Source organism: Spodoptera frugiperda, chromosome 28 (genome assembly GCF_023101765.2).
Source record: "Spodoptera frugiperda isolate SF20-4 chromosome 28, AGI-APGP_CSIRO_Sfru_2.0, whole genome shotgun sequence".
NCBI lineage: Eukaryota > Metazoa > Arthropoda > Insecta > Lepidoptera > Noctuidae > Spodoptera > Spodoptera frugiperda.
The window spans coordinates 357,309-385,040 of NC_064239.1; positions in this window are offsets into that span (position 1 = coordinate 357,309).

The following is a 27,732-nucleotide window of genomic DNA, read 5'->3' on the forward strand; positions in this document are numbered from 1 at the left end:
CTGTCGGAGAAAATACTCTTTCTATTAGTGAAAACCGCATCAAAATCCGTTGCGTAGTTTTAAAGTTTTATGCATACGAAGGGACTACAGACAAAATGGGCGACTTTGTTTTATACTATGTATAGAAAAGGAAACTTCGATTAGCTATCATTATATGGTAAACTAAGACACATCTTTGCGATTATGATCTCCATATTATTCCAACTTAGGAAATCTTACTACTATTACTTATAAATGTTTCTGTGTTTTTGAATATGTTCAATTATGTCGAAATAGCAGAAGGGATCAGGAAGAAATTTGGAACAAGGGTAGATTATTGTTTTATAGATTATTGAATTGAATAACACAGTCTACTTATTCTCAAATGACAACGCGAGCGAAGCCGCGGTTTAGAAGTTATTAGGTAATAATTTTGACTTCATTCTACTGACCAAACAAGGAGAAACATAAAATTATTAAAATTGTTTCAAGAAGTAAAAAAAAAAAATACTAAAGAAGGAACTTCTCAGATACTTCGACATACTTTTTTTGAGAAAAAAATCAGTCGAGTGAAGCGAATCCAATTTAGTGTATAACTGTATCTAGTGTGAATGTGTGTTAAAAATGGTGACGACTTTAACGAGGCGAGCCGCAGTTTGTCACTGTCGCCGCACACGTCACCGAGGCTGTCCCCCTCTTCATCCTACACACTACGCACATATCATTTTTCACACCAAATCGTAAACATACACAAATGTTTATAAACATGTGTGTAAACATCAGTATTCCCACAAGAGTACATCTACGTTAAACTTTACAAAGTGAGTGCCGTGGTGGCGACGCCCGCTTCTAATGTACGAGAGTGCGGCTTCGAAACCTACCAACGGCAAGTACAAATGTGACTTTTTCCGAGTTTAATGTCCTGTCTAAGATTACGTAGACTTTTAATTTTTTATTATAAGTTGGTAATCTCCAACCGTCACTGAGCAAGCGTGGTGATTAATGCTCCAACCTTCTCCGTGTGAGAAGAGGCCTTTGGTCAGAAGAGGCAACTTATAGGCTGATGATCTGATCTGAAACTTTTCAAAACAAAACATGGTCGAAGGAATAAAAATGTTTACTATACAGTGACGTCATAAGTCATAACACACGACAAAGACATAAAACGACGTGATAATTTTATTTCGCTCTTGAATGCGAACCATAAACTGTGGAGTACCTATCTATCTCCTAGTATACCGTATATTTATCGAGCGACGCTGCAACGTGTCACTCAGTCGGAAACTACTTCAATATTGGCGTGAAAAATATTGAGAAGCTTTCGCAGCGTCAGATTATAATATCAAAGATGTCTTTAGAAAAAGTAATAAAGTTTTGTAGTGATAATAAACATGTTTATTAACTAAAAATCACTGTTTACTCATGTATATTAATGGAGAAAAGCTCTACAAGTTTCGAGTCCCAGAGGGACTCTTCATTATGAGTAGCGTACACAGACACGGCGACGTCGCGCAGCCTACTTCGACAAAAACGAAACTAGTAGAGCGTTTTCTACATTAATATACGTGAGTAAACCGTAAATTTTCGTTAATTTAGTATGTCACGATAATTATTATAAAAATACTAACTTGTTTGATATTTGTTTCAGGAAGTTCAAAGTTTCCTATATTAAGGTCCAATTCTGAGAACACTGGCGACTGGAATCAGATTGCATTCACACATTCGATAGCCTCCACTCTCGTCCATCGAGACAATCTATCGGGGCGGCCAACAAGCCACTTTACGAATAGAATTTACTCGTTCGCAAGTCCCTCCTTCAAACAGACAGTATCAAATATCCGTGCACTATGTCCTTTGTCTCCGGAGAAGGCGACACGTGCGCGCTGTAACGAGATTTTCTCAAACGGGGATTTAAAATAAATAAATCAATGGATTCGTGACAACACTCCGTCGACCGCTGTACCTACTCTCAGCAGCTGTAGCTGGCCACATTATACTTGTGTGTACGTACGACTGTAGCAAACAATGGCGTGATACAAAAGCCTTTGTTTTATCTATGTTGTTTTGCTTTGGAAGTAACTCCAAGTTAAATAAAGGAGGGTTCATCCAACCAACTTGCTCCCTCCTCTAACAGTCAAAGAAAAACATACAATGTATCAGTTGCTTATTGACTCGTCAATTTTATTTTGTTCAACATTGCCAAGAGGAAGAGTTTATATTATTACGTCAGCTTTCCTTATTATATTTTAATTAATATAATTTATTGTAAAGAAAGTTCCTTCCCTGATTAGAATAATTCCAAAGCGCTATCATTTCCTTGTACAGCGAAATTGTAACAGAATAATTATAGAATAATCATCATGACCTTGTGTTATTTATGGCTACTGTGGTTAGGTTACATTTATATTGTAGAAACGAGTCATCGGACAGGTTATATTTGATGACTTGTTTCTCCAATACTTCCTCTCCGCCCTGACCTTCGCCTGGCCGTGAGCAGTGATTGATATGATGAGGGAAATTCGTGTAACCAAATCGCGATTGACCGATGTAAGTCGATTTTGTATCGAGTGGACAGCTCGGGGCAGACACACTCGGTACACCGACTATGATGGATAACCCTCTTTTAATAGTAATGGACTCGCGGACGTGCCCTCCGGCTATCTTAAGATATATCTTGGCACTAACGATTCGGGTATCGAACCCATATTTTAATCGAGTTAGCAGCATATCCTCGACTCCAGTAAATGTTTAACTTTGAAAGTAAATAAACAAAATGTCTAAGCAAATCTAGTATCTAATGAAATCTTTAAATAAAGTGGAGCAGACCTGGTATTGTTACTTATTAGTTTATTTCTACTTAAATATTGAGTTCGTATTTGCATATAATGACTACATGCGAAAGTAATTGAAGTAATGTATAAATACTTACCTACATAGGTAATGCATGTATACCTAGTTGCCATGGAGGTCACTAATGAGTAATTCCTACATGTGAACATAATTATAAATAACCTGGGCTTTAGTTTAAACATATTGGCATTAAATTAATATCACAATTAACCGTTAGTTAATTTCCCCAATTAACAATTAAGAGTAATTTCAAATTACACTAGGACACACTATCCTGTGTCGTGGGTGGGTTTACAAATATACAAGTTCATATATTATACACATGACCCGACCCAAAACAACCATTTGTGGATCACACAAAGACTTGCTCCGTGTTAGAATCGAACCCAGTACACGTTGCGCACCTGCCTAGCCACCGCAACAGCCGTGCAGTCAAAGAACTGATCAATATAATAACTATAAGATACATATATAGACATACATAACTACACACAAATATAAAAAAAAAGTAAAAAAGAATATTTAAAATGCAACAGCAGATTCCGCCGAGGCGAGCGGCGAACTGCATCGCTAATCTTATGAACGTTCTGAACGCTTCAGATTAATTCATTTGGGTCAGTAATTTCATAAAGTCCCACGACAAAAGCCATTGGTTCCTTTGATGTAACAACGATGATAATGCCATTCATTGCGCCATTCACTCAGGGTGAGCGGAACAGGGCGAGCAATGAACGACGTATTGTATCGACGACCTAATTCACCGAAAGTACATTTTTTAAACGATTGAGCTGTAGCTATGCTGAAAAATCATCCAATGACTTCTCCCGCCTTGGGCGAGGCGAGAGGGAGTGTCAGACTCTTACTGACTAAAAGCCACCCCGTTCCTTCTCCTGCTTTTCGAGCCGGAGCCCCGCTATGCTGAAAAATCATCCAATGACTTCTCCCGCCTTGGGCGAGGCGAGAGGGAGTGTCAGACTCTTACTGACTAAAAGCCAGCTTACCATCAGGTGAGCCATCAGCTTGTTTCTCCTTTGCAAAAATATACTAAGTACATATTTGCTTTTCAATTTACTGGATTTTTAACCAACTTCACCGACCTACCAGTGGGTGAATAACGCTATGTAACAGTTTTGTGTTATACTTTTTAGTTTTTGAAGTCGGTTATTTAAACGCAGATTTTAATTTTATTTCTTGGCGATTATTAAGTAAGTTTTTATTATATTTCACCTGCATTAGAATATTTTATATCTATGTATTTTCCTCAATAAAGTCTTGTATTATTATAGGAAGGATAACATATCAAAATAGAAACATCAACTTTAATTTTTCCTCATGATGTAGCAATGTTCGGCAGGTATTTTAGTCATTACGTAAAACGTAAATTATATCTGTAATTTTTACATTGCCTTTATTATTATTAAACGTTGATGTCATTTATTAAATTACATGTTGTACATAATATTGTACTGTATACTAAACTATATGTATACTAACCTGTATGTATATTAACCTAGCTAGAGTAGCTAAGTAAAAGTAAGACTTGAAAAGTGATATAACTTAATGAAAATAAGAAATGAATTTGTTATTTTTTGTTTAATCGACTTGTGTTAAAATGTTATCTATTCTGTATCTATTTCATATTGCATTGTCCACAATAACATGAGTAGGTCATGTAATAAGTAAACAGTAAACACTACTTTATCAAATTCCATTATTTATTACTTCATCAATGACGCCATTGCAAAAAACCCAAAAACTTAGTTGCTATTAGCTAATTACAATATTTATACAGTAATTTTATTATGATTTAATTTATTGTATTGTAATTAAGTGATATTATCCGTAACTTATTGTTGAAATATTAGAAAACCCTCCTAAAACAATTGAAGCCCAGAAATTTAAGGTACTAATATTTTCCTACTTCTCAGTGTGTCCGCCAAGTTCGAGCAAAAAACCGACACACCGGCTGTGGGTTATATTACACGAAATTTCGGGCCAAGTTCGACCCACCTATAACTCAAAAATTTTATTACGCATATGAAATTTCTAGTATCTAATCGTTACTTATCTAAAATACAAAATTTCATTAATGTACCTATTGTAGGTCTTGAGATATTACGTGATCGCTATTTTTACTATAACTGTACTGACTCACTCACTCATCAAAAACCTAGACCACTTCCAATGGTCGTATTGACTTGAAATTTGGCATGGAGGTAGTCTTTAGGTCAAGGTAAAGGAAAAAATCTGAAAATGGCCAAGTGTGATGTCCTAACCAATTCCAAATTCATACGCCTCTAAGGAACTAAAACAAAAAATTTATCGCTATCTTAAGTCGTACCGACCTAAAACCGTATGAAGATATGTATTTAGTCAAAGTTTTCTTTACAAAAATAAATGTATGAAAGGCTGCCCGATAATATTGGAATGCTTCGCCTATAAAAGAAGTGAGATCTAAATAAGTACCAAGTTCCATACACAGACCTCAGTTAAAAATGATATAACTTGGCAAGTTTTAATAGAAAATTATATACTTGACTCATTGCGTTTAGTAGGTTTACAACATATAAGTGTGTGAAAACTTGCCAACTTGTTATATCATTTTTAACTGAGGTCTGTGTATGGAACTTGGTACTTATTTAGATCTCACTTCTTTTAAGGCGAAGCATTCCAATATTATCGAACTTGGCAGCCTTTCACATTTATGTTTTGGGTGATTTACCTCTATCTAACGACCTCGTGGGTACTGAGTAAGTAAAAATCCCTGCCACCTTGACTCAGCTTCCAACCTATGTCCTACCAATTCCAAAAACGCCTCTCGTGAATCACGCTATCTAAGTGTAAAAACCGTATGGAGATATGTTTAGTAGTTTTCGATGTATCACCTATGAGGTAAATGTAGGTGTGGCGAAAGAACTAACATTTACGATAGTGTGTAAAATACACTGTGTTATAATATTACCAATAACCTTGCATATGTAAAATACGAGTTAGCGCCACGCTGACTCAGTTAAACCATTAGATCACTGTGGTTCTACTGGTTGACTGAGAACCTTCCTCGAATTTCCGTTGAATAACATTGATTCCTATTGAATCAGCTTAAGTATTTCATCATTATATAAAGTACTTGTGCATTATAGGTATATTTGTAAGCTGTGTGTTTTATGTTAAACTGCTCGTGGGAAACTGTGGTTTTCAATTCACAATAACTCATGAGGTAGTTTTCGAGGCAAACGTTTATTAGAAACAAGGAAAGTGATGGCAGTTTTTAATTAACCGCAGCCCAGGTGTTTTATTCACTCAGGGTTTTTTTCGGGTCCAGTATACTTCCAGCATGTGTTGTCATCATCCTTGTTGTTTCCCTGTTAGGTAGGAATTGTTAATCTCCTTATTACGGCGTGGTACATAACATAGTTTGTTTGACGCGGAAAAATCTTGTTGATTGCTGTCCACCTTTACGCATATCTATAAAAAGAGTTTTAAGTAATTACAAGATATTGTTATGTATTATTATTTTTATTTATTTTTTTACATTTGATCAGTCGACGTTTGGCCGCTAACTCGCCTGATGGTAAGTGATGATGCAGCCTACGATGGAGCACGTCTGCCCATAAGTGAAAAGTCACTGGGTCTTTGAAGATACTCAGGTTATAATACCCACCAGGAAACATAGACTCCGGCAAATTATTTACGAACTACGAGGAAGGGCGATGAATATTTGTAGAATATCGAAAAGGAAAATTATTTTTAATGTGTTTAGCTAAAAACACAAGACATAGGTGTTTGTGGTTTTGTTGAAATAATAAAAAAAACATTTATTACAAAGTTAATCACGTTTACCTAAATATTTTATGTAAGTCTATAATAACATGACATTAAAATTCCGATTTTCTCTATTCCGTTCGTGGAACGATGCTGACACATGGTACCTACATTATGAGTGTTGTCTATCAAATGTTATGACATTTTGCTTTAATGTTACCAACTGCCGTTCTCAGAAACTCAGATACAACTAATGATTGCTTAAGCTATTCCATAGTAGCGATATTGTTCAAAAAAATGCTAAGGATTGGGTTAAACAGAGGCGGATTAAATCTAGAGAGTGCCCTAGGCAAGCGTCTCGTAGGCGCCTCTAATTTTAGACGTCGCGTCGCTGGCTGTTACTCTATCTTACGCGTCCTGCAGTGCCCTCTGTAACCTGGCGCCCTAGGCACTTGCCTAGGTTTTCTAGGGGGTAAAATGGCCTGGGGTTAAGTACTATTAAATTATTTTAAAGTTTATTTTGTCTAAGTTATGACTTAAATGATAGAAATTGCCCTATTCAGAGATTTGTGGGGCTTGGAACAAGGCTGATTTTGTAGTTATGATAAAGTTATTTACACTACGTCTAGTTAAATGGTTACTTCATTATATTCTTATACTTCATTAGTAGAACTACTACTAGTATATAATATAACAGAGACAAGTACATACATACATCGTTGTTAAAGGTATCTTTGTCTTGTTATAATAAATGAAAAGGAAATAACTTGGGTTTTACTCGAGTATTTTACTGCATGAGTGTTAAAAGAAAATTAAAATTGAGATAATTTTAATTTTCAGGTCAGTAAAATATTCTATGCTTGTTTTGTTAGGTACTCAGTATATGTACATACAAGAGTTAGGTTTTAGTTTAGTGTACGTTTTAAAGTTCCTTCTCATTACGTGTTAGATACCTAACGATGAAACAATATGGGCATCACGTTATGACTCATAGCTGTTCGACATAATTGTTATTGCAGATTTTTTAAGTACATTTTAGGTGCATGTGCCAACTCATACATGCAAATTCTTAATTATTTGTCTCTCTGCTTTAAACCAACCATCTAGTCATCTATCAATGTTTGTGTAGGTATTTGAAAATTCTTTAGGTACGTGCGTGGTATTAGTAAGTAGTGTCTACTTATCTAATATGTACCTACTTACAAGTAAATAAGATTGAAGATAAAATTGTGCGTAGTTTGTTTTCTAAGTCCGTCGTGTTTACATTTTTATAGGGCTTATCTACCATGCCATGCTGAGTCACATTTGGGGAAATACAGTTCCCGATAGATAAGTCCTAAAAACAACATTTGTAACGAAACATTGCCGCAGATATTTATTTTAAATATTGCCAGGTAGCGTATGCAACTTTTATCCAAACTATTTTTATGTCCGTAATGATGTGTGGCCCCGGGTTATCTATTTTTATTCATATCGAACTGTAGCTCTGAGCCGACAGTGGACGGACCGAAACATATTGCTCGGTATTTTATTTCAGGCGTTTTGTGATTCGAATAAAATATTGGACAGTCATTTTTAAAAGAGCGAATGAATATGGCATGTTGATTCCGATTTAATTGTCAATTTATTTGCTTTTTAATTGAGCGTAAAGGGAGCTTAATAGTAATACCATACCGATAACATTACGTCCTTTTTTTATTTATTATATGCCGTATCTGGATATGACCAAACAAACCACCTTTTGTCCTACTTAAAGCATCCCTTCATACTCGGCACACATGACACGTTATACGAGTGACTAGATGTACGCACCCCATGATCTTCGTCAAACCCCTTACATCTCTTTAGTACCCTACACACGTTGTTGATCATTATGTGAGTGACGTCACGGGCTCACGGGATACCAGCCGTCGCACGTGGGTAGTTGCGCCTCGGCAGACACATCAAGCTATACAAAACCAGTAAAAACTGACCGTTGAACATGTACAAAGATCATACAAAACGAGATCATGACAAAATAGTTTTTATATCTCCCTTGCAGTGACATGGCAAACTAACAAAAGGGAGGGAATTTTCTTTTTTCACGAGATGTCAAGTCCAGCGGTACAGAGCCGGATTTAGATACGCCTAACTGAGATTTTTGTAGTGGATAGATATAATGTGTTTCTTTGTAGGTGACTTGTGGTTACTGAGTGACTTATATTTTTACTGAGTTTTATGATTCTGTTTTTATGCTGTTTGCTATTCAATGTGTTATAAAAAAACCCGGGTATTATGCTGGGTGACAATCTTAGGTGTAGGCATACTTAAGGCTTAAACTACTTTGTTTTTACACTCGTGTACAATTTTATGATTTTTAATTATTAAAGCATTAACTGTCGAAAGAAAACTGTTGAAGGCAAATCCTCCGCAAAGCGTCAGTAACGAGTGTTTGACGTAGCGGTTAACGTATTAAGCATTTCAAACTAGAAATCTGTGTGTGGTTTTTCTTTTCAAAGATGTTGTCAGCAATTTTCTACCAGTCTTTAAAAAATAAAAGGATTTGGTTTAATACTTTATTAGATAGTACCATACTAAGAGAATCAATTCCATACAGATGATGACGGGGTATGAAAATTTAACATCTATTTAGTCCGCCAGTTAAGTAATGAAAAAATATTAGACACGTTTTTTTATTTTAAATTCTCATTTAAGATAACAATACGCAGATTTAACGAATTATAGACTAGGAGTGGCAAAACGGACATTAAAATAAACATTATCACCTACCCTATTCAACTCGAATAATCGGCTCATATTTAAAACAGAGTACAAATGTCAAACGGTAGGTAGGGACTTCTGTCATGTATCAAGTTATACCGGTGACATCCAATATGACAGCAAGTCAAACTCGTCATATACAAGTGTCACTTCAACGGTGTGATTTAGTGCTGATACATTATGTAAATTAATTAGACGAAGACTAGCAAAGGCTAGGTATTAGGGTATGATTAGGATTCTAAAGCAACGGCTGTAGTAGGAATAAATAAAAAAAATACAGTAAAGGAATTTGCCATGAGATTTGAGTGACTTAAAATAAACAGCACGCTAAAGGTTACCTAAGTCAGTACATAATAATAACTATGAAATATGTAAGTGTTCTTATTTTCAATAAGTGGGTTGGTAAATTCATAACATTGAAATATGTGTTGGTTATTGTTGTAAACTTACGGAACTAGATTAATATTTATAGTATCAATTACAATCAAACGTCTACCCTTGAAAAACCTAACACCAACCAATTTTACCTTTTAAAATACAAACACCTGTCACATAACCCAAAGTTGTAAACTAGTTGTAGATTTCTTAAAATATTATTCTCTTTTTGCCAGTCTACAGTGCGGCCCTGGCGCCCAAGCGGCGACCGCTCAATGGTCCGTTATGATTTCCAGGGCGGGGCTCGCCGTGGCGCGACGTCATAACTTATCTGCTTATTCTCTGTCCACCACACCTCGATACACCCCTGTGTATGCTTTATGTGTTTTCTTTTTATTAATTGTTTTAGTAGGCTCTGTGTCTGCCTGTCTGCCTCGCTGGAGAAACAACCGGTAGTATGATTTCAGTACCTATAGAAAGTTTCGTGCAAACGGACTAATGGACTATTCAGAAGCGTCTGCCTGCTCGGCATGTTGATGTAGGTATGAGAGATTTTATAGCAAACGCAGAATTTATAGTCATATTAAAGATTGAGAAAAAAATAATATTAACTAAACCATTTTTTTTTTATTTAGAAATTGATAATTTAATCTGTGTGCCTACTGAACTGTTAACCACACTTTTTAAAGTATCGCAACCATTTCAATATACCAGTGTAAAATGTATTAAACAAAATAAAAAGACATTTGTAAACAATACGAAGCTAAACAAATAAATAAATAGTTCTGTAAATCGTGTTAACTTTACAAAATGAAGCATTTTCTTTATAAAACTAGACAGTTTAAATTCACGTCACGTCTGTAGTTCATTCTGAACGAAATAGGTATCCTAGGTGTCGAGTCTCGAGCCAACTTAGGTCTTAGCGAAACAAAATTAAAAGTGTTCAAAAATATATCGAATTTACTGCAAATATACGCGTTCCTTAAATACCAAAAAAAAAAAAAATTTAATACTAGATAGAATTGAACTGATGTATCTTCAAGTTTTTTCATTGTATGTACATTTCGATTTTCATGCTTTCTATCCATATTTAAAATCGTCCAATGACTTTTCCTGCGTTGGGTGAGGCGAGAGGGAGTGTCAGACTTTTACTGACTAAAACCACCCCGTTCCTACTCTTGCTTTTCGAGCCGGAGCCCCGGTAACCTGCTAGAAAATCCTCAGCTCCTGGTGATATTGGCTTTAGTATTAAAATGTAGTAGATAGCCACGTGTAGGCACCTTCACGGTAGGTAGCGGTACTTAGAACTTAAGACCTCTTGAAACCAATCTCAATGTCAATTTCAATCCAATAAAACCTAAATAATTATTCAATGTCCAAACTATACCCCCAATCGTAGCCATAAAAATAGCATTTAAATACGGAATATATAAAGTTAAACTCAATATCATTTAGTTCATTCAATATTCACGCAATAAGGGTGCCATGGGCGCTAGAGTTGCAACTCAAGAGTTTGATATTTCATAATAATGATCTATGTTGATCGATCTGATTGGATTCAAGAGTAAGTCCACTGGTAGTGTTGAAAGAAGTTAGTTTCGGGGTTAAAAGAATAAATTAAACCATCTTCAAATCCCAACAAAGTTCAATAAAATAATTGCCTAACTGAACAAAATGTTATAAAATATTGCAACGTATTTCTGTTGCGGCAGCCAGACGGTGCAGTAACAAAATAATATTTTTAGGGCGGCGCGAGTGATTTTATTCACACTTTAGTGTCTGGCTGAGTTTTTATTTTGATCCTTTTATTTACATCCCTGCAGTGCTTAAACTGTTGGATACTTACTGAGGTAGAAACAGCTCGGGCTTTTATAAAAACCCAGGGTAACTTTAAACTATTTCGTTTGGATTTGCATCAATTTGTTTCCTAAACATTGTTTGAGTTTGTTTTTCAGTAGTTTCGCTTTATTCTTATATTTCAGTATTACTTTGATGGTTACCTAATGTGTCACAAAGAGGTATTGAATTTTTAAACATTTACCTATGCAAAACTGGTCAGACAAATCGGTCTACCCTCTTTCGCAAAAGTGCCAATAAAGAAGAAAGTTCGCGAGCGGACACAGTGAGTTTTGTGTGTCGAGAAGTGAATCGAGTTACAAGTGATACAAGTGACAGTGGTAGCGGTGTCGTTAGCAAAAAACGAACTAGAAAGAGGGTAGACCGATTTGTCTGCTCATAAACATCCACCCGCATTTACTCCAGTTCATCCGTGATCATGGCGCTTGCAACAGTGCCGAAATATCGGAAACTCATAGACTTAAATAAACATGGTAAATATCCCGTCTTAAGTTCTAACGTTAGTGTTAGTGACCATGTCAGTTTAAAAACTACTATCTACCTAGTACTAAATTAAGCAATAAGCTAAGTTTTTACACTCAAATATCATATATAAATTACTTTTCCAAATAAAAGTGCTATTACTAAAATACAATTTTGAATCATACATTTCGATTTCGCTTTTACTAAAAGGAAATTATTTCTCTTTAAACATGATGTTTGTATTACGGAATGGAAAACACGTTCCGATTGAACACAAACTATGAGGTTGTGTCGGTCTCATTCCACATGGAACACAATCAGGTGCTGTTATAAAAACTAGGGAATGCTTTGAAAATACAACGCTTTATTGGCTGGCTTTGTGCTAGTTTGCGTTCCACTATTCTCGATAGATTTGACTGCAAATGTACGAGCAAATACTTTTGAACCGACTTCCCAAAAAAGAGGAGGTTCTCAATTCTGCCGGTGTGCTTTTTTTTTCTATGTATGTCTACCGATTAAGCCGAGGTTTATTGACCGATTTGCGTGATTATTTTTTTGTTCGACGCGGATTAGCTGAAAGTTCCTATCAAAATTTGTTTCAGATTGGTTCAGTAGTTTTTATTTTATTAGCATTATCTTGTTTATGAATAGGTGAAATCGGATATTAGGATATTTGTATTTTTGTTTAATAAAGTTGAAGATCTTTGTGAACTTGATAACCTCAGCTAAAATTATTTAACGGATTTGTTTTTTTCCTATTTCTCACAATCTCACTTATTCCGATAACTTTATTATCATGTTTGTTTATATCACGCTTTGATACTTATTATTTATTGTACTGTCAACACATTATCATAGCAAAGTGATATTTGTTATTATTGAATTACGCAACTTGATTCTCACTTGTCCTTTCCATCATTGTATAACAAGACATTCGGCGAAGCGCCACCGCGTAATGGTTGACATCTCACCAATTCCCACGAAGCGCTTCGCTTCAAGCTTCCTTGTGCTAAGGAGTTGAATAGTCTGTGTTTTCTGAGGGTACCTGAGGGTTTTCACAGCCTGATAAAATATGAACACATTTACTAATTACTATCTAGTCTATTATCTTGTCTATGAATGCCAACGTTATTGTCTGTAGCTGTTTTTTTTTTTTATCTGTGGTCTGGTAATATACGTTTCGTCATTGTAAAATTATGTCTTTTATTTAATATTTCTCTAGAGTTAATTTAATAAATCTTATTCATCTCACAAGTTTTCATTACGGGCCCAGGTGAATAGATTGCAGACGTGCCTAGGCTAGGCTGTATTATCGCTTACCACTGGCGAAAAAGTAGACAAACGTCGACTCATCTATTGCAAAAAAATGTTTTCTTTTAGTACATTTCTTCAATTTGTGAATGAAAAACTAGTGGTTTAAATACTACAGTATTTAACGGCTCTGTCAAGCCTTTGGAGAATCTGGCGTGATGATTTTTTTTAATCTCAATTTTTATTAGGGCTTTTCTCCTAATAGGAACATGACAGCCCCATTATATGATACAAAATTAAATGATATAATGACATAGGATGATAAAACTACGTACGTTTCTACGTATAACTTTTGAACATTTATTAGGATCCGTACACGGTCCGGTTTACCTGAAATAAAATCATAGTACTCGTAGGTACGTTTCCCGTTAAAACAAACACCAAATTGCATTTGAATCGCAACTAAACCCCATTTCGGTAGTAAAAGCTGGAGCACGCGAAAAACTTTGTTATTACACCGGCATTAAGGTAGAAAGTAACATTTCGCAGTTAAGTCTTTAAAGTTTAACATGGAAAAAGTTTGATTAGTCCGATTGGGCCGCGGGGCCGGGCCGCGGGTCTATTTAACAGAGTGGTCGCATTTATTGCCTGCTCACGTCTGCAGACACCGGGTTAAGAAGTGGGGGATTTGCGACACTCATTGTTTGTATATATAATTATTTATTAATATTATGTGAATCAGGCAGATAATTGTGAGAGGATATGGGTTTTCATGGTCTTGTTATGGTAAAATTACTTGAAATTAGTAATGACGAAGAAAAATGCTTCTGACCAACTAAGTTTTAGCACTTAGTACATAATGCATACAGGGATAATTGCCGGTTGATGTCCCATGTCAGCGAGATTAAAATTGTTCAAAGGGCCTCTGCTAGTTGACTTCGATTCCTTGTACGCCTTCCAAAGATCCGAGACACTGTAATCTCGAGAAAGGAAAAGAACAAACATAATAGCAATAATTAAACCCTGAAGAAGAGTTATAATATCTATTCATTCCGCATGGTTCGCCATGTGCTACCTTAGGAGAAGTCATTATTCAGAAGTAATGTTGTACCAAATTGATTGCAAAGAAGATAATTAATTGAAATACAAAGAAAAACATAAGTAGCAAAGTTAGGCTCCTCGCTACCGCTCACCCCTTGCAGCGCAGCACACCGCTAACTCGCAGGCGGCATACAAATTCATCAGCGAGCTATGTTTGTTCCTAACTTTGTTCTCCTGATGGCAATAAATTGTAGCAGCTGTCTTTGCAGGCCAATCGATCTGATTGGCCAGCCGTTTGACGGACGTAGGAGGAGCCAATCAGGTAGTAAAGTTGAGGTCACGCGCGTCCTGTGTCCGGGTCGCCGCCACCGACATGTATTAAACATTTTGTTCTCACTCATTTTTATGATTGCCCTCAAGATTGTGTTTGTCCATGCCCTTTGTTTGATGTTCCATTGTGGCTTTGGTAATAAAACAGACGCAGAGTCAGCCACGGTAGAAAGGAATCTGCTCGTCGATCTACAAGCTATACGGGTAACTTTACTCTGCTTCCTATTAAAAACTTGGCCTGATTTTATTGTAAATTTCGTGAGACATATTAAATTAATTATTATGATCGGCTTACTCACGTAAGTGTTTGACGAGGAACACGACGCGGCGATTGTCAGTAGCAGCGCGACAATCGCCGCGTCATGTGTCGCGGAATGCTGCTCATGAATATGAGCCTCTTGCATGGCTTGAAACTAGTCGAGTTCCTCGTCAAACATTTACGAGAGTAAGCCGATCATAATAATTAATAAAAACTTGGTCATATATTTGTAGTGTTTCCAAGCATGTACAATATTCGGTTGTCTCCTGTAGACTGTGTCATATATTGAGTGTGAGGGTGTGACGTGTCCGTGGAGAAGTAGAAGCTGCAATGTCCGGGCGTCGGGCATTGCCACTCGCTGCCAGAAAACATAAACAAGAATTTATTCTGTATCCTGTCTTAGACGACGGAAACATACGGATTGGTAACTGGAGCTGTTCTGCCACGCTGTATGTGGTCTTTGGAAATAATGTAGTGATTGTAAATTGGTTTTAAATTCAATTTAAACTTCTCATCTTCCTTGGATCAAAGTATTGGCTATTGGTTACTCCATTCTAATCATAAGGGCTCAGAGGATAGTTAATATGACTCATCTCCGGTTGGGTACGTTTTGTTCCTACAAAGCGAAGACAATATCAAATAGACCAACAGTGTAGTAGCCAGTGTATCAGCATAGATATTTGTGCGCTTCGTAGATGGCAGGCAGCCCCCAGCATCATGCAAGTGAGTAAAATTGAATTACTAAAGCGAATTTTGTTAGTTGTAACTGAGTTTAATTAAGTTAAAAATACAGTTAAACTTGGAGGGTCTTGCTCAGTAGTTAACTCAAATTAAATGCTGAGTTAAATGTTCAGTTTGTGGATGCTGTACAAATTAGTCTGTGTTTTCATTGTTATATGTACGTGTAACTAAAGACGAATAGGCCGTACGTTTAAATTGAGACGAAGACTTCATTATGTTGTTGAGAAAAGGCTTTACATGAAAGTTAGTTAATTAAAAAATATTAAAATTTCCTAATATTTTGTATACGTAGTAAGTGAGGGCGTAATATATTATTCAGTTAATTAATTAGCTGAAATTGATGTAGCGGCCAAGAGAGAGTTGAAGAAGGAAATATAAGTGGGCGCCTGAGGGAAATGGTAAATATCAGAGAGAGGCTCACAAGTGGCGGAGTCCCATTTTGTCCGGCGCCTCTGGCCGATCACCTAGCTTCACCTACACGCCGCTTCTGACAAAAACTGACAGTTATAAAGGTATAGCAACGAGATATTTATCACATTTTAAAATGCATCACCACTAAGCAGTTGCACCGCAAACTGATGTTCCCGTATCTCGTGGATGTCTGCAAAGATATTCAGCAGAGCCATTGCGTCGAATACGTAGTCCTGTATCGCAATGTATGCACATACTAAGTGATCTGCTTGGCGACACACTCTGCCCAGTCCACTGTTACGTAAACCATATCCCGCTGTATACCCCAGTATTGTACTCGTTTATTTTCATTGGATTGTGCTGATATGTAGGGATGATGCAGTTGAGGGATCGGTTTCTCTACAACATATCGTAGAGGGTAAAGCGATCGTAGGTTTTGTTAAAGTTACGAGTTGTAGCATTGAGTATATTTTTAAGAGATAGGGCGGCAAACGAGTGATTACTAGGGATGTTACCAATTACGTTAAATCCTTTAAGTTTTAGGGAATAGAGGATTTCAGGAATGGATTTGAGTTTTAAGTTAGTGGGAATTTAGAAATTCTTAAACTTAATATTTCGACCAAAACGAGAACTGAACTCGACACATCCTTTGTTCTGTTGTTTACTAGCAACCACTAGTGAGAAGAGATAAGAAAAGGTGTTTATTGGGGATCTCCTATCCATTAAAATCGGGGTATTCCTTTACCTAAAGTGCGTCATCAGATAAGAACGGGATTTTTTATGACATCACAGTACTTTCCCAATGGAAAACGTTTTATAATTAATACTTTAAGTGATGTGTTTGTTTGTCGGGAATTTTCGCTGTTTCTCTGAGCTGTTTCTTCTCAGCTGGTCTGGGGTTATTGTGGAATGATACTATTATTCAATCTAAGTTATTTGATGCAGAAAATTCCACTTGCACACGGGTACATTGGTATTCCCAATGTTGTTGTTTTTGTTTAGTCGAAATTTACCTGTGTTCTTTGGAATCCCGTATTAATTTTGATTTTCCAATTTCGAAATACTTTATTTTTACATACAAAAACAAAGTATTTCGAAATTGGAAAATCCTATAGGTAATACCATCTCTACTGGGTCAAGTTTTGAGCAGGAGCAATCGTGCTATAATTTAAAAACTTCAGCTTATAACACGCAAAAGTTTTTATTTTTTTTCATTAATTATAAGATGCTGCAGAATTCATTATAACAGTAGGTGTCAATAAACAAATCTTACTCAGCCCTTCTTCGTATTAGTAGAAGCCATTATTACGTAGTGATATAGTTTAGATCTTGATACAATAACTGCATTAATATTAATAGGAAACATGTAACGCTTTCTGAAAATCTAGGCACCTATTGAAGTTGCATCTAATTACATTTTAATGAGTCGGTGGCGTGGTGTGTTTCTCCTCGTTGTTAGGGAGCAACCAGAGATTTGTTATTGTATGAGCTACTGTCGTTAAGGTTTGTAGTTTTAAAGCAAAGTTTAGAATAAATGTACGTGTAATGAATGCTGGGAATTGTAGAAAGCTTTGAGTTTATTTACATAAAACTCTATGTAATAAACGTTTCTCTTAATAGTTACAAGAGCAATCATAAACTTAGATGAAGTTTGTATAGTTAGAGTTTTCCAATTGGAACTTTGAATTAACCCATTTTTGTGATTACTTTGTGTAATTTGGTTAAAAACTTCAATAGTGTGATACACCAATGACCAAGATAGAATGGGAAAAAATAGTTACATATTATATTATAGTTACATATAGTACATATTATAATTTTAATTTTTATCTGTTTAAATTGGTAAAATGACATGCTTTTTTTAAGGGGGGAAAATTTGGAAGAGGCGAGTGAGTGTGTCAGACTCTTACTAACTAAAAACCGCCCTGTTTCGTACTACCGCTTTCGAGCCGGAGCCCCGGTAACCCGCTAGGTAGTCCGCAGCTTTGGGATATGTAACGCTACAAATACTATTGAAAAAAGAAAACGGACTGCACTTAGTATAAATAATGATTTGGTTCTCGTAGTATACCTCTTAAACCATGCACAGAGATTGAAAGTAGCCCACAAAATGCCCGTCACCCTGCAATGCGCAAACAGTCTTCGATACTAGCCCCAGAATAAAAAGGCCGTAACGCACGCTCCGTAGAACATGTTAGGCTGCCAAAGTTTGCTGAATAAAAACTCATTACGAGTAGCTGTTCCTCGGAGGGTTGAGGGCGTAAAATACTCCCTCCGTGCTCCTTCCGAGGGCTGTTATAATGAATTCTAATTTATGGCCGCCATCGTGACGAGCTTTTAACGGAGGTGACGTCGACATTTTACACAGATGTATCGGGATTCGAACCTGTTTCGGTTCCTTTTATGAGGGACTTCTGGAATAATATAACATTATGGTTGCAATAAAGTCTGCACGTATTTGTCCAGTCTAGAAATGCTGGGAGTCTTTTCAATTTGATTGGGACTGCAAGTTTAACATATCCTTGAAGCGAAATGTTAAAGAAATAATTACAGTGGACTGCATTTGATCATGGTTTGGTATTTTTGTAAAACGTTAAAACGAGTGAAAGGTGAGGGGTGAAGAAATAAAAATCTCCAATTCAATCAAAATTGAGATAATTTCTACATTATTTACCATCTACGAACTAAAGTCATTATAATAAAAGTTGGTAACACAAGACATAATATACATTCTTGAGGCAAAACAACACAACATTGGGAACATTCCTTATTATTCCATGGTACACAAACCTTTGCCCTTGGCCGGAGTTCAAGGCCACCATTATAAAGAGGAAGTCTCGTCTCTGAGGGCCTTACGTAAGAATACAAGGTCCCAGGTGCGAGCGACGCCGGGGTATTTAATAAGCAAAAAACATACACGTATGCTATATGGTACATTATTCTGTATAGTGGTGTACACGATTCACCCTCAGTGCTACCATAGAATTAAATGTACCTATAGTGGTTGGACTGTGATTCTAAAAGTTTTAGCACTAAACTGTGCTGTAGCTGTGGTTGAGTTTAGCTTGCAGTTTTACACTAGAAAAACTAAAAATTTTTGAACGTTTAATTGCTAAATCCTTTTGCAAAAATACGCATAATGGAATACTGTCAAATGAATGCCCATAGTTTTAAAAGTAGGACGAACAAAAATGCTACAGCGGCCAGTGTAGACTTTTTCTGGAGATCTAAAATTACATTTTATCGTTGCATAAATGAGTAAAATTTTAGAGATACAATATGGCAGACTGATATAATGTTAGGTACCGTCCCTTGAGACCCAGAAGGAGATGTGACGAACTTGACACCTACGATAAGGATTAGCCGCAGAAAGCTCTTCACAGGGAGAAATGGAAAGAGGCAGTTGTCATGCAGTGGGACGATCACATTTAAAAATAAATAAAAACCGTCTAGTGATATGCATTGATAAAGAAAACATATTGGTATTAATATTCAACTTACCCTCAATAAAGACAGAACTCACTCATTCAGATAATTACTCGTAATTTGAGAAACATTTATATCTACCAAACATACCAAAACTCCGAGATTCGCACAAAAGAGACAAATTACGTTTGGGCATAAATAACTGCCTAATTGTATCTATTTACGAACACACAGAATTCAATTTGTACCTACACCATACACCTGAATACGTTCATTTATTTTTCCCCATACTTGTAGCCGCTTCCAAAACTCTTCGTTTCTTACCTTCCATTCAGTTCCCTGCATTCACTGATTAATAAACAGATTACATCTTTGGTACTCGTGTTTCAATATAACACATGTTTTACGTATTTATATGAATTGCAATTTGAGACATGGAAGTTTAAATTGAACAAAATAAAAAATGGAAACAAAATATAAAGACACGCACTTGGAAAGTAAGTAGGCATATATTATTAAAATACGAGTATCAAGAAATTGAAAGTCTAGAACGAATAAAATGTAAGAAATACTTCTTTTGGTTCTGATACGTGTGTCTAATATCGAATCATAACGTATAATATAGTTGTTTTTATCTTTCAAATCAATTGCAAAGAAGCCTTGTAGCGAGTGTAAGAGTATCACGTTAAAATTGATTTCAACTTGGCAAACTTTGAGGACCACAAGCAAATAGAAAAAAACCTACTTTCATTAGACATTTGGCCTGTGTTCGAGCATATCTAGTTTCCGTAATTCGTCTGCCCGAGGCAATGGCTCGATTACTGAACCTCCCGCACTTATCAGAAACGTTCCTCCCTTCCTCTTTATATTGTTAGCTTTTCTTTGGGAGGGATCTGTTTCTTTGTGAGTGACCAGACTCCCTATACAATACAACCGATACTGCGATACTACCAACTTGTATATCCTTTCACGTTTTGTGCACGAGGAAAATTGATTACTGCGATATTTTCTGCTCTATACTGATTTAAGTGTAATTTGTCGAATTTATGGACACACAAACGGAGCGTAAGCATCGTGTAGTGTGTGAAACAAATATGAGACTAATCTTCAAAAACTAGATAAGTATTGATGTCACGTGAAACTTTAGTGTGATAATTACATAAACTTAGGTGCGAATATAGACAAACAGTAAGTACACGGTGTAACAACACTCCACTAAAAAGTTTGTCATTACTCGTACGTACTTGTAGTTAGCTCGATAATGACGTATTTAGCAGTTTTCTGCCAACTTTTAATAACATTGGGTTTCGGTACGAACACCGAGACACTTTACAGAATGATTACAGAAGGTACGTTTTAGTTAGAATTTCATGTTTTGACCCTGATTTTAGTAGTTTGGGTAGGGTTATAATATCAGGTTAATTTGAAACTGGCAACCACGTGGGAGACAGAAAACGGGTGTCAATTTTTAATTCAATTAATAATGAATAATCGTTTTCGATAAGCCTTTTGCCATATAAGTGAACTAACTTACAAATACTTCTATGTTACTGCAAAAGGTTTTGATTCTGACATTGGTTCTAAATACTGTTGAGGTAAAAGCAACACACATATGTACGTGGTCTTTCTGCACTACAATTATGAGTGGCAATCCTCAGAGGACGTAAATGAGAGGGTTTACGGAGAGCACAAGGCGACATGCGGCAGTAGTCACCCGGTATAATTTAATTTAGGTTAAGTGACATCCCTATGTTCTGCCCAGTGACCCTCATATGCCCGTAGGAGATATTTTTTTAACGTTAGAGGTAAGCTCCGGCCTGACATAGGGTACGACTAGGTGCTGTGGGGAAACTAATACTTAGTATTATTTAGTGTTCATTTCTCTGACACACATAACTGATCAGAAATGAATGAAACTGAAAGAGCATGTGGAATTGTGTTATTTCGACTTATGAAGGTTGTTACCGTATTAGTATTGATATACCTTTATCTGTCTAAGGACCTTAAGGGTGCTTTCTACCAGTGATGTGTTATGTAGTTATGCTACGAAGATGTAATAGCTAAACTGTGAAACTATGTCACCGTTTCCACCGATACTAAGCTATGTAGTTGTGCGCAAAAGATGCACAGTTTGAGTATACGATGTATCGATAGGAGGGTAGCCATCTATAGCACGCATCTTTCCATATAAAAAAAAAACATAGCTTAGCTGAATCCATTTCCACCAGTGCTCTGCTATGTGTACCAATAAATATGACTGGTCGAAGTCAAACGCATCCACAGCAATTTAGCTTAGCACATCCCTGGTGGAAAAGCACTCTGAACCTCGTATCCAGTACTACAATAAAACACAATAAACTATGTACAACAAAATCACGATATCCGCACACTAGCCACGACATTCACACCTAGTGTTGTCAAATAAACAGTTACTACGTGGATGTATGGCGGCCGCGCTGAATACAAACTCCCTAATATTCGTAAACGTTATAACGACCGCAGAGCAAGACTATTGTTTACAAAGAGCTTTTTTCTCCAGTAATAGAATGTTAATGTTTCATTGCGGGTTATGTCGTTGAATTTCATGATCTGAGCGCTGTTTGCCAGACGTTAGTGCCAACGAAACTGATACAAAAGACGCTGTGGAAATAAAATGGGAATGTGTGGCGCGCGACTGTAAACATACGAGAGGTTTTATTTTGTTCTAGCTCTCCGCTGAACATCTTTGTTTTTAAGTGAATTACGATTATGTTTGCACGACGTGCTACATGGACTGGGAATTGAATTTTTGTTGAAGAAATCAACTTGGTACGTTTGTGTGTACAAGATTAGTCTTCATTAATCTTGCAGTAGATATGTGTATAAAACTGTACTTGTCGAATACCATCGAAAACACGATCTATCAAATAGCGAACCGCTTCAAAGACTTCCTAAGCCAAAGTCCTCAGCACAACTTGTAGACGGTCCTTAAGTATTCTGTTAAACAACATAATCAAACTCGTTTATGGGGTTAATAAGTTCGTACGCAGAGTTGTAAACACTCGAGCAGCTCGAGCTCGTCGGGATCCAGTATTTGGGGCGGAGTCTTAAGTAATAATAGGTTGACAAAGTGATTCCGACGGGCGCAGGAAAGTTGGGACGCCAAGGGTTTTGGATTGTTCGCATTGATCGGACGCGAGACGTTCGGGAGGACGCGACGCGGTGCAAGGTGGAGGATTAGGAGGATTACCTAAGTAATAATGTGAACGTGAAAGTAAATTGAACGTGTTTGGGGAAGGAGGGCAAGTGGCGTACTAGGATGTAGAATAATTCAGAACGTTCTAGAAAGCAATCCGCGTGTTCACAATTCTCATGAGTTTCGTATTTAGCTTTACGAAGTCCGATATGTTTTTTAAAGTTGGATACATAATCTAAAGATGTTGTTACTAATTAAAAGTTAATAAAATTGCAAACAAAATTGCATTTTCCATTAGAAAATAATTACATAAACACACAAAGGCCCGGTTTATTACTGGACATATTCATAAAGGTTAGCAACAGTCGCCTGAGTGAGTTATTCAGCAACGGTAAATAGAATAATATTTCGAGCAATAACATACACTAATAGAGGGACATGCAGAGGAAATTACTTCCGCACAGTAAACTCTTTACGTGTCGTTTTTATTTTGTGGCCCAAACTGACTCGCTGACGCTGGACCGAGTGATCTGATTATATTTTTTTGGGGCATGACCTTCAAGTAATATGACTTTGAAAGAAACAAATGGCCCTTTGATAGTAAAATGCCTGGCTATACTATAGTTCTACAGCTTTTTATATGGGGGAAAATCATCCAGTCTAGCCTTGGGCGAGGCAAGCGCGAGTGTCAGACTCTTACTGAGTAAAAACTACCACGTTCCTACTCCCGCTTTTCGAGTCAGAGCTCTGGTAAACCCGCAAGGTAGTCCGCAGCTCCAGGTATAGTTCTACAACTAGACTATTTTTTAAGCGTATTTGCGATGAATTAATCTATGGGTTGTTTTTTAGAACACTTAAAATCTTAGTAAAATCCGAGTTGTAGTTCTTAAAGACTCAGTTCCAAATTGCGTTAGTTTGCAAATATATTCAAAGGTCCCAGTACAAATTGCTTCGAAACTCAATATTCAATACTGCCATTGTATGGAGACTGCAACGCCTCGCCAGGATTAGGGGAGGAACAAGAAACTATTGTATGGACGCGGGGACACAATGGCCGGGGGATATTTCAACTAGTCTTGGGTTTAGCATTCCTTGTGGTGCAGCGTGAAATGTGAAGATAAACATCGAAGTAAAATATTAAATGGTAACTAGTTTATATACTTTGCTATAAGGGCAAGTTATGGTATGTAGTTGTAATGGTATTATCTAGTATTTGTTAAGAAGACAAGCGTAATATTCTTATCGCTAAAGGACTAAGCAGTGATGAACATTCACAATGTAAAATTTGATACAACGTTATTTTACTTTAAAGGCATTTTAATTACTCCATTTCTTTATTAATCAGTACATTGATTTATTTGTAATTCTCTGTATTCTTCTGGCTTGTCCCACAGGCGGGCGGGTGAGGAGCGTCACCACTAATGAAGCAGGAGTCGGCGAACTAAGTAAATTAATGTACGAACATGTTGCAGCCGCGGCCGCGAGCTAAACGACCAACATTTCATCTTTTAATGGTTCCTCTTCAACACTTATTATTAAATTTTTGAAAATTGTAAACTTTTTTTTTGTTTTCATTCGATTTTGCATAGATTCAGATTTCTGCTTCGTAGCAATTACTTAGTACAGTTGCAGCAGTTTCTTTGTTCCAAATTATGAAGTTCTCAAGTATGAATAGATGAGGTGTGTAAAGTTTAACTTTAAATTAAAAGTTAATAAATAAAAATATTTCTATTCTAACTGTCGTGTGACAAACTAATTTATTTATTATGTTTTTTGGCTTACTCACGTAACTATTTAACGAGGAACTCGACTAATTTTAAGCATACCGCGATACCCGGCGTAGCTACTAGTTGCAGCGACAGTGCGACAGTGGTTTGTTACTAAACGAGTTCCTCAGTCAGTCAAACAGTTACGTGAGTAAGTCCCAAAACCTAAAAGACATAATAATACAAAATTAAAAATATTTCAAAACCACAATTAAGTGGAACAATAAAGGTAGGTACAGATTTAATTTATTAACTGAAACATACTGAGATTCCATCCATACTGCGTAGTAGCCTACGTATGTAATGTAGACTGGTTATAATTCATAGCGTTGAATATTTCAACATAAAATAGTTTTAAATGGCCGTTATGTGCAGCATGGCCGGCAGCAGCATATATCACTGAACCGTTTGTCAGTTGCAATTCTAAGATTCCGTTATTGCTGATGTTCTATAATATTGTCCTAGGTCATAAGAGCTGTCAATCTGGAAATAATTAAGATTAAGAACCGTTGCCAAATAAGGCATTTATTTGGTGACGGTAGACTTCACATTTATCATTCCTACTCTTCCCGTGGGTATCGGAATAGTTAACTATTGGCTATTGCATTCTCTTTTTTATCTGCGATTGTGATGAACCATTTTTTGGCAAAAGAGGACCATAGTCCTGCAGTGGATTATCAAGGGTTGTTGATGATGATGCGTTATTATGGTTCATAACCTGTGTTCTTGGTATGTATATTACCTATTTATAGCACCTTGTATATAAGTACACATCATCAAATTAATGTATCAAAGTTTGTGATAGCGTAGTTTGTAGGTAGTCTCAAGTTCAGCGAGTTCTCTGTATGATGAACTAATGCAATCAACGCGTTTCATGAAATACGGACAAAGTCTGGAGTTATGTCCGATGTACTGTAATAGGCTTATCGTGTTAGACCATGTATAAATTAGATAAAAAGTGGTAGAACTATATTATTATGTAGCTTCACTGTAATAGATTCTCACAGAAAACCGATGTGAAATAACGCTTGCGTTGTGTGAGTGAGGTTACCGGAGACTCAATTAGCCCCTTTCCAATCTTCCCAATCCCCGATTCCCCAACAACCCTTAAATTCCTAACTCCCAAAAGGCCGGCGACGCACTTGTAACGCCTCTGAGGGTCCATGGGCGGTGGCGATTGATTACCATCAGGTGTCTCTGTGCGAAAAGAGACCTTTGGTCAGTAGTAGCCTCTTATAGGTTGTTGGTGTGTGAAGAGGCTACACAGGGAACTGAAAAAATAACGGGATTCTTTCAACTTTTTAAATTGTGATTTTTAACCCCCCTGCTAAACGTGAAGAACCATTATTATTAGTTACAAGAATAATACAAAGATTTTAGCCAGAAATATTTTGGGTCAGCAGTGGTCATAGACACAGAAGGCAGAGCTCGTGTTACAACAATTACCAACACATGCTGCGTAATCCAACGCAATATGATCCTTATAACGATGGTAATAGAAGCCGTGCCACGTTTTTATACGACATACAACGCCATCACAGTGCATGGGATATCTTCCCCTTGTTTTTATTTTGTGGTTAAATGGAATCTTGTGAGAAGGGGCCATTTTCCTGTAATATTTTTTGTCATGTGCAACGTGCTGGATTTTGATACATGAGTAATGGATGTTTATGAAACATTATATTGTATTTCCCAAAAGCTTAGAAACTTGATATAAGAAGAAATATATACAACTCCTGTCGCGTTTTATTTTATTTGTTAGAATAAACTGATCCGCAGTATTCCAAATCGATATATCTTGGAAAGTATTTGTTTCCGAAAGAAAATAAAAAAAAAGTGTCTAATAATAATTAGTCGTCTACCCTATTATGAAGACAATTGAATTAATTTTTTGCCGTAATGTGCACCCCTGCCTACCCCTTCGGGGGTAAAAGCCGTGACGTTGCGTTGAATTACTTTTTCTATTGGTGCAGGACTCTAACCACGACTCTAACTGGTATTCTTTACAACCTACAGTATAAATCCACTTAGTACCAATAAATACAATCACACGTTACGTTAACTCGCTGACGATAATAATTGTAAACGTATTTTATCGCAAGTCGCGGGCCGCGGGCTGCGAGCCGCGAGCGCGACACTATCACGACCAACATTAATCACGGCGCTAGTGTTGCACGCATCCCCTCTAACAGCTTCATATCACAGTTTTTGCATCCGCACCATAAATCTCCGCTCACTACTGCCTACCCATTCGTATTATCTAGTATTTTAGGGGATAGAGGATGTTCGTCATAAAAACGTAGATAGAGTTAGGATATAAACTAGCCTTTCTTATAGTCTATTATATTAAGTTCTTTATTTTTTGTTAGCAGAGACGTTTCAAGTAGAAGTAACACCTACAGTTTACCAGTATTGTTGTGAGTCTCATGTAGTGCTGCCCCATTGCTTTAACCAATGTGACTGACTCCGCGCTACTACTGAGGGGTTTTGGAAAAAGAAAATTCTCCTTAATACTTTACCTGACCAGGAAAACTGGAACTAAAGAAAATAATGAACATTTGGACATTATAATCACCTGTTTGAGTGTAGCGCAGTTGCAATTTCGGGCAATAGATTACAGTGCCTTTGAAAAGGCATTCGTCTTTCGAGGTTCCTAAGCCGGTTCCTGTAGTGTTCGGGAGTAATTGAGGAAATCTCTGTATTTCGCTGAAGATAGCAAATCCGCTGGTAAGGCAGTAAGGCAGCGTCCCTAGTTCCACCATATCTCTACGGATTAAGTTACTTGAGACACACCACCGCTGGATGCCGACAGGGACGGATCGCGATTGTTCAGTAAATTGGTCTAACAATAAGCTTGGTATTGTTATTTTTTATTGGAAATTTATGAATGTTATGTTGTAATGAATGGTTATGAAATTAATACGGTGCATTAAGCATGAAACAGTTTTCTCGGATTTATAACCATGTAATGTTTTGTAACTAAAAAGATAAATATTTTCTTGGCTTTACCTGGCTTTTGCTGTGCAGAATTTACGTACTACAGGAATTTACGATTCAAATTAACCACGTAACTTAACAACGACCGTGGCACAAATACTTGTGTGCCATAGCGTTAGCCAAAATCTGTTTCTAGAGGTAGAGAAATTTGATAAGAACTCTCACTCTTACTTACTCTACTTAGGTACTGAGTATCCAAGTCCGTCCCATGTCACCGTCGATGCTATCTACGTAATATGAATGTCGCTTTGCTTAGCATTATCTTAAGACGGCGCCGTCGGTAACCGGCT